Source organism: Cydia fagiglandana, chromosome 19, assembly GCF_963556715.1.
Source record: "Cydia fagiglandana chromosome 19, ilCydFagi1.1, whole genome shotgun sequence".
Classification (NCBI taxonomy): Eukaryota; Metazoa; Arthropoda; class Insecta; order Lepidoptera; family Tortricidae; genus Cydia; species Cydia fagiglandana.
Window position 1 is genome coordinate 2,093,007 of NC_085950.1, and position 9,517 is coordinate 2,102,523.

Genomic DNA, 9,517 nt, shown 5'->3' on the forward strand with positions numbered 1-9,517 from the left:
AGCATTTGTAATGGATTAAAATTTTCAACCCCTTTTTAACCCTGTTAGGGGATGAATTTTACAAAACGCTGAAATTACTTTTCCTGTCTTCTAATAATATCCCTAAATGCAAAGATTCAAGTCCACCACTTAAAAATTTTTTTGATATCCATACAAATTTTCAACCCCTTTTTCACCACCTTAGGGGATGAATTTTCAAAAACGCTGAAATTAGTTTTCTTGTATTTTAATAATATATCTTTTTACGAAGTTTCAAATTCCTAGCTTAAAAGAAAACTTTAACCCCATACAAACTTTCATCCCCTTTTTAACCCCCTTAGGGGTTGAATTTCTCGAAATCGCTTCTCATCTCTTGTACACTTTATAAATGCAATCTGGTGTGCAAATTTCAACTTTCTGGCTTTTGTAGTTTCGGCTCTGCGTTGATGAATCAGTCAGTCAGTCAGTCAGTCAGTCAGTCAGTCAGGACACTTGCATTTATATATATAGATAAAAACCCATATTTCTTAACCTAGCACTTATATACTCGTCTTTACAAAAAGAGAAAATGTCTTTCCGCTTCTAAATATTTTCAATTCTCCATGATTTTTAGTATGTTATTGACACACTGAAAAACTAAATAGATTTATAGGTTTTCCTTTTTTTAAGTGAAATCTATAAACCTAAAATAGGTATATTAAGCTAAAGCGATCGATATCAAAATCAAAGTGGTTAAGATTTATCCGCTTTACAATTAATCCCGGTAACGGCAACGGCATAGTCTTTTTTCGGGTTCCGTACCCAAAGGGTAAAACGGGACCCTATTACTAAGACTTCGCTGTCCGTCCGTCCGTCCGTCTGTCACCAGGCTGTATCTGACGAACCGTGATAGCTAGACAGTTGAAATTTTCACAGATGATGTATTTCTGTTGCCGCTATAACAACAAATACTAAAAACAGAATAAAATAAAGATTTAAATGGTGCTCCCATACAACAAACGTGATTTTTGACCAAAGTTAAGCAACGTCGGGAGGGGTCAGTACTTGGATGGGTGACCGTTTTCTTTTTGCTTTTTTTTGTTTGTTTTTTTTGCATTATGGTACGGAACCCTTCGTGTGCGAGTCCGACTCGCACTTGCCCGGTTTTTTTACTGACATACTGTTTTATATTTATTTACGTGAAGAAAAAACACATAACGGATACAATATTAAAACTAAAGTTAAAACTAGTATAGTTATATAGTCTTTTACTTAGCTATAATCATTAAAGTGTTGTTCAGATTTATGAGTAGTTAGTGGAAGCCGTTTCCTCCTGCAATGGAGCTTCATATAAAACCGGGCAAGTGCGAGTCGGACTCGCGCACGAAGGGTTCCGTACCATAAAGAAAAAAAAACGGAAAAAATGCAAAAAGAAAACGGTCATCCATCCAAGTACTGACCACGCCCGACGTTGCTTAACTTTGGTCAAAAATCACGTTTGCTGTATGGGAGCCCCACTTAAATCTTTATTTTATTCTGTTTTTAGTATTTGTTGTTATAGCGGCAACAGAAATACATCATCTGTGAAAATTTCAACTGTCTAGCTATCACGGTTCGTGAGATACAGCCTGGTGACAGACGGACGGACGGACGGACGGACGGACGGACAGCGAAGTCTTAGTAATAGGGTCCCGTTTTACCCTTTGGGTACGGAACCCTAAAAAGTACCGTTATTTCGATAGGATCGCAAATCCATTCTTCCCTTTAAAGTAAAGTCGACATTTTTATCTCGAATGAGTAAGTGATTTTGCTCCCGTCGCATCCGCTTTGCCTGAAGGGTAATTTGGGCGATGTCGTCGTAAATATCCAGAGGGCCAACCGAGAATCACTTTCGCCTCCCTGTCACACTTACTAACGAATTTACAAGTGCGACAGAGAGGCAAAACTTCGAACGTGGTTCGTGATAGGCCCTCTGTAAGGAGGATCCGGTATGCTTCCTATACGAGTAGAACCGCGCAGCTTAGTAGTATGGTAAACGCGTTGGTGGCCTAGCGGTAAAAGCGTGCGACTTTTAATCCAGAGGTCACCACGGGTTTGAACCCCGGCTCGTACCAATGAGTTTTTCGGATTATGTACGAAATGTCATTTGATATTTACAAGTCGCTTTCGGTGAAGGAAAACATCGTGAGGAAACCGGACTAATAATAAGGCCTAGTTTCCCCTCCGGGTTGGAAGTTCAGACGGCAGTCCCTTAAAACTAGTGCCTACGTCAATTTTCGGGATTAGTTGTCAAGCGGACCCCAGGCTCTCATGAGCCGTGGCAAAATGCCGGGATAACGCGAGGAAGATGAGAGTTCATACATTTGCTACTAAACACTAGTAGCTACTACTACCACGTGACAGGCATAGCCTAGTGTGGGGCGACACTCGGAGTAATTAACAATGGAGCCGCCATTAACAGGCGTTCCCCTCTGTCGAAAATAGGCGGCCAATGGTCAACCACATGTCAACCATATGTATGGACTGACGTTTATCTGACATGACGTACCTATACATTTGATGTGCCTCTCCCCCGCAAAAAACGGCAGACTATTTTGTACCGAAAATATTAGACATGGCGTCTCCGTTGTTAATTACTCCGAGGGGGCGACATGACTTTGATAATTGTTAATAAAGTTATTTTTTAAATGAATATTATTCTTATTCTTATGAGCTTGCAACAAATCTTAATCAATGTGTTAAGAGGCCCCAATGTGAAGGCCAAACACACTTAACCGTAAACTGAAATAAATGTCATATGCTAAGAAAAAGTGACCAAGGCCTCCAGTGCCCCAGGCTGGAAACGAACCAGCGTCCTCTGCTATCGCGGCAGGTGCCTGTGCCATTCGGCCACCGGGCCACAGCGGCGTAGGTCGAATTTCTACTTGAAATAAAATCAAATTAAAATATTTTCAGAAAATAATTTAATTTGTTCTAATAGTACCTACACTTAACCGTATTGACTTTACTTTAATCTGAACCTGAATTTCTAATCAAAGTTCATTTATATCGAATAAATTTAATTATTAAGCAGTCACCTTGAAAAGAGACAAGAAATAGGTAAACACTCAGACAGACTCTTTTTTAAATCATTTTCATTTATTAACTTCGTAAATGGATCTTTAATTCATTTCTCAATTTTATAAAAACCGGGCAAGTGCGAGTCGGACTCGCGCACGAAGGGTTCCGTACCATAATGCAAAAAACAAAAAAAAAGCAAAAAGAAAACGGTCACCCATCCAAGTACTGACCACTCCCGACGTTGCTTAACTTTGGTCAAAAATCACGTTTGTTGTATGGGAGCCCCATTTAAAACTTTATTTTATTCTGTTTTTAATATTTGTTGTTATAGCGGCAACAGAAATACATCATCCGTGAAAATTTCAACTGTCTAGCTATCACGGTTCGTGAGATACAGCCTGGTGACAGACGAGACGGACGGACGGACGGACGGACAGCGAAGGCTTAGTAATAGGGTCCCGTTTTACCCTTTGGGTACGGAACCCTAAAAACGGACTAAGTAATATCAATAAGATTAAGAAAGTGTCAGAGACTAGTAACTTACAAAGACAGTTAAAATCGAAAATTATAAAACAATTTTTTAACCCCAAAAAAATAAGAGCATAGGTACCTTCAGATCCACAGCGCAGGCTTCGTCAGCATAAAGATAGCTCATCCACCTCGATCGAAAATTACTGCTTATCTACATAAATAAGTTTAAAAAATAACAATGTCGCCTTAGTCGCCATCTAGCGTCGAAAACAATCGAACTTAAAACCCCCTGGCAAGGGGTGGCTAAAAAGCATCTCCGATAAGATCTTCGGATGAGCGCCGTCCGCCGAGCCGGTAAATCGAATTTACCTGACAATGCTTTTAAAGCTAAAAGTAATAGCCCAGTCAACGCGGACGCCACTTTTCCGGATATAATCTGAACCACTAGGGATAAATTTCATTCGATATCGTGACGAGAATTCGCGTTTGCGTTGTCTATTTTTGTGGGTTTTTGTATGGAATTTTGAAACTCACACACGACACGCTAATATCGAATGAAATGTACACTAGGGGTATCTACAGTAAATACAGCTTCGTTTTGTCAAAGAAGAAATACATATATAAATGTAAAGGTGATTAACACGTTGATTGCCAAGCCAAAAATGGCGAACATACCGAGATGGCCAACGAATGTCGAATAGGTAAATCCCTTCTCTAGTGGCCAAAACTAATGCCATAGCCTATTGGCTGCAAAATGGTGGCCGTAGCGTATTCGCTACGGCCACCATTTTGCAGCGCGAACAAAATTGTATGGTTTTATCACGCGACATCGCGTCATCGGCCACAGGGTATTGGACTGCATCACGCGACGTCGCGTGATGTGGCGTCGCAATCAACGTGTTAAACGTAATTCAAATTAATACCAATATCAATATAAGTGCAATTATAGGTACACTAAAATCACTTAAGTCCGATTTGTGAAAAAGGTGTGATTTTTTCGACGGCGAATTTATGAGAATTCTAATAATACGTTTCTTTAAAATGTATTTTATTCTTCTTTCGTTTTAGGTTAGGCTTTATTTATTTATTTATTTATTCAATTACACAATCAAATCAATTATGCAATCATCCTCTAAAATTATTAGGTCATTTCTATTCATTTAAAGTTCCACCAATTCTTTTCAGACCGTCAACATCTCCTGAGCATGCCTCGTAGAGAGACGAAACACGTGTCGAGTATTGTTCTTTTAGTGGTGGTTTGTTATTAATTTGTGTATTTATATTTGCGGTGGGAGGGTGGGAACATTAATTGCATGTAAAAAATACGCAAGTAAGTACAACGGGTTAGGCCTGATTGACTAGCACGTTATCTTTTCGCGAAATTTTAAATGATCGATCCTTACTCTTATAATGATCAAAAATTCTAAAAAAATAAACATAGCTGGTTGATATAAAACAAATTGTGTCTAAATATTTTCAATAATATGGATTATTTTATTTATTCATATATATATATATACTTAAGGTAAAATAATAACAAGTGTTTTTTAGATTTAGTTCAGTTTAGTGTATTTTTATTTTACAATATTTTATATTTAGATTAATTGTAATTTCAATAATGTTAATATCCAAAGAGGAAAATGAGGACTACATTTGTATGAAAAGTCGACTTTCATCTTAAAGGCATTCTGTCCCCTTCTAATTATACGAGTAATTACTACCCAAATAATAAATGAGCAGACAACATGGCCGCCCATTACAGTTGAATTATTTCTTCATTAAACACTTAATTACACGGCCCGATTCGAAATTTAAAACACGTCAATTTATAGATCTAGAAACGATACGGTTTAGACGTGTCAGTGTCAAAAGTGAGGTTTTTGTTTGAAGAAACGTCACATTTGACACTGACATGTCTAATCCATATCGTTTCTAGATCTATTAATTGACGTAGCTTAAAGTTCGAATCAGGCCAGTTTAATCACAAAGCTCTTTGAGATTATTAACTCTTAATTATAATCTCGTTAAGGTGTTAAGATATTTTGGATGGTTAATTTTCATTAGCAATCAATTTAAAACATACCTATGTAGTACAGTCGAAGTCAGATATATCGAAGCGGCCTAGGCGTTCACAAATATCTCAACACGCCTCTGGGCCCGATTCGGATTTTGAAATAGATATCTTTTAGACATCACCAAGATACAATAACGATATGTTTAAGATCTAACCTGTCAAATTTGGTTGCCCGAATTGCGCTGCAAAAGAGAACTAGTTGATATCTAAACTATAACGTATCTAGAATGGATCTAGTACGTGTCGTCTCTTGTGAATATCTTGAAGTTCGAATACAGCAGTCTATTGTGAGAGCGTTCAGAGGCCATGAGTGCTTGTTCAGATATTTATGAGCACCTTGGCCGCTCCGATATATGTGACGGCGGCGACTGTAGGTACCTATTTCAAGGAAATAACCGTGCTTTATCTATGAAGCTCCAATTCGCGACAATGCAATATTATGGCATCATCGCGCTGATCTGATGATGGAGACAGGAGGTGGCCATATAAACTCTGTGATAAAACAACGCAACCTAATTGTGTTTGGGGTTTTTAGAATTGTCTCGATGACTCTCAGTTTCCTGTCGAAAGAAAAGTACAGTGAGCGATAAAAGCTTGTACTACATTTTTTTTTTGCCATAAACTTATATTAAATTAAAATAGTTTATCTTTACCAGGCGTGGCTCACTCCGCGATTTCGTCGCTTTGCAACAGGTGGTGGCTAGCCATAAGCCGCGCGTGGCGCTGTCGCCACCTAGCGGCCATATCTGTCCTGATCGTAACAGACGCGTTTTGTTAGAGAGTGAATCTTCTGTACCCAGTACTATTATTTATTCTGTGTCTATAATTTGTGTGTAGAATTGTAAACAAAACATTTATCATATGAATAAACCCATCCATAATACGCCTGCTGGAAAGAAATAAAATCTTTATTAACTAATACTATTTTATATCCTAGGTTTTATGTTAGATATCCTATTTGATCTAACTCGAATTGGACCCGAGTTCAGTTGTTTTCAGGTTATGAGCTATCAATTGTTTTACTGCTGAACCGATTTTATAGTTAAAATAGTTGTGATAGAATTGTACTAAAATAAAGAATTTATATCTCTACAGCCGCCTGCATTATTCTCTAGCGTCCCACGTCCTAGGTAAACTTAGTAAAAAAAACCGGGCAAGTGCGAGTCAGACTCGCGCACGAAGGGTTCCGTACCATAATGCAAAAAAAAAGCAAAAAAAGCAAAAAAAAACGGTCACCCATCCAAGTACTGACCACTCCCGATGTTGCTTAACTTTGGTCAAAAATCACGTTTGTTGTATGGGAGCACCATTTAAATCTTTATTTTATTCTGTTTTTAGTATTTGTTGTTATAGCGGCAACAGAAATACATCATCTGTGAAAATTTCAACTGTCTAGCTATCACGGTTCGTGAGATACAGCCTGGTGACAGACAGACGGACGGACGGACGGACGGACAGCGAAGTCTTAGTAATAGGGTCCCGATCCCGAAACCTCCAACGAAATTGGAATTTCTATTTAAAGTTGTTCCAAAAATGTTCGTGTTAAAATTGGGATTTTTTTCTATTTCTACTTAGAATCACGAGCTTTTTCAATATTTACTGAGAAAAAATATGTTCCCAACATTTTCGTTTCGTCCGTTTGGTTACGGTTTTCAATACAACCTTCTATGACCGTAACAAAACGGATAAAAAAATTGTATGAAATGGGGACACTTTTTTTCTCGTATTACAGGATCGAAAACGCTCGTGATAAAAATATCGTGGGAAAAATATAAAAATTTCAAAATCTAAAATGCAAGTCGGGGGGCCACTTTCAATAAAAATGCCCAAATATTATTAAATGGAATAGAGGGGGCGTTTTTTTAAATTCCGAGCGGTCCATTTCGTGTGGCACCCTTCAACATATCTCCACCACTAGGCATTTAGATATAATTTTATATTTGTTCCAAATTCCCCAACGTTCCCGCCCGGGAATGTTCCCAGCACGCAGACGGGCGTACAACGTGCTCGTGCTAACGATTCGGCAATTAGGCGCTAATTAGAAGCACGCCATTTTGGTGCAATTAGCGTTCAGACCACAGATTACATTGGAATAGGCGAAGCAAGTAACCAACCTTCAAATCAAGAGTGAACAGGCACCTTCTGGGCGAGCTCGCTCCATCGTAGGCCACGTCTACGCCTCGGCTAGTCTGTGGCCATGAGTAAGACCATTCATAATAATAAAAAAAAAAGTAAGTCGTCTCATAGTCATAGTCATAGTCATATTATTTATTATATTTCCAATATAACAGCCATCTCAGCCACCCAGATGGCCTAGCCGCTAGCCGTAGCGAATGAAACGGTAGTCTCTCTATTATTCTTCTTTATATCATGTCGGCTGTATAAACTCGTCGAGAACTTCTCGCCGAGAGTCTCAGCACCACTTCGATCCAATCGGAAAAGTGCGAGACGAGACGAGGAAGCAGCTCTTACACACTCGTTCTCGGTCTGTCTCAGGGTTTCTCGACGGTTGTGTACAGCCCGCATCATAATAGTACATTTCGATGCTAGTGCGGAAGGTATGTCATTACTTCACGAGTACCGAGATATCTTGCCACGAGCCGCAGGCGAGTGGCAAGACTCGGGACGAGTGAAGAATGACATTTCCGCACGTGTATCGAATGACGTTTTTTAATACAGTTGCGAAAAAATAAGAAAAACATTGTTAATCGTACACTAAACAAAAGTGGTAACAGTGACAGCTCGGTTAGACGTCGTCTTTAAGTATATTATATCTATGGGCGTTTGGCAGCTATTCCGTTCCATTCAGTCAACTTATTAAGAACGGAATTTTCAATATTGGATATTAAAAAATAAACGTGTTATAATGATGAAGAGGTAAGTAATTAAATATGAAATATGTAATATTTTTCGTATTCTTACATTAACGGTAGGTTTTTATGCTGATTACGACGTTTAAAGGAAACTAATATTAACACTCATCAATAAGTAGTCGTGAATTGGAACAAGTATAAATTTAAAAAAATTGGAAAAGTAAAAAGCACTAGTTCGAGATAACCAACTTTCCGCACGCTAAACAGCTACGTAAAGTAGCACTTTTTGAGCAACTGTATTAAAAAAGAATTTTACCTTCCGCACTAGCATCGAAATGTACTATTGTAGGAGTAGGTAATAATAGGAGTAACTACTAGTCAAATCAGTTTCTTTTTTCGAACTGCCAAAACGATTCTACTATGGAATTTATATGGAACACTAGCAATGTCACGTCACAACAGTTACCTACTCTTTATAGTTTTATACGGGTTTTAAAATAGAAATTGAGTCTGAAAATAACTGCTGTACGTTTCTCTATTAATCTCCTGGTGCTTTATTTCATGCATGGTGTAAAATAATATATTTTAGTTACAGTTAAATAGCTTATTTAATGTGCGGCGTCTAGTTTACTATAGTCTGTGTTGCAGACTGAACGGATGCATAATTTAGGGGTAGTTTAGTTAGAGTGTTTTACTACTGTTTAACTGCCAATCCAGCTTTACTGAGTATGTGTAAGCGTCGGTTTTAGTGCAGTTAGCACTTATTGGAATGTCAGTTTAACTTAAACCACAGAATAAGTACACACACAGTACAGTCGACGTCAAAAATATGTTTACACTTTTACAACTTACCCCTTTGTAATAAGGCGAAAAATGTAAACATATCTGTACTGTACGTACAGAAAGGACACTTCCGACAAAACCTAAGTTTGACCGCAATTCAGGGTCGAATCATGATATCCCTTTCTAATAATATGTGGCATGTGGCACTATCCTTTTCGGCTATTTAGGGTTGTCGAAATTCAAGTAATTATCTTATCTGTGGTCGTGCACGCAAAGGGGCGTCAAGTTGTGCCAACCCTAATAATTCCTCGGAGCAATGCTGAGCCGAATGATTCGACCCTGAACCGCTGTCAAACTT

The 9,517-nt window shown here is 38.3% G+C and overlaps 1 protein-coding gene across 1 annotated transcript in view; it reads right to left on the reverse strand.

Moving 5' to 3' along the window:
• LOC134674169 (neuropilin and tolloid-like protein 1) overlaps positions 1 to 9,517 on the reverse strand; it is a 35,496-nt gene that overhangs the window by 24,379 nt on the left and 1,600 nt on the right. The gene's annotated exons all lie outside the window — the stretch shown is intronic.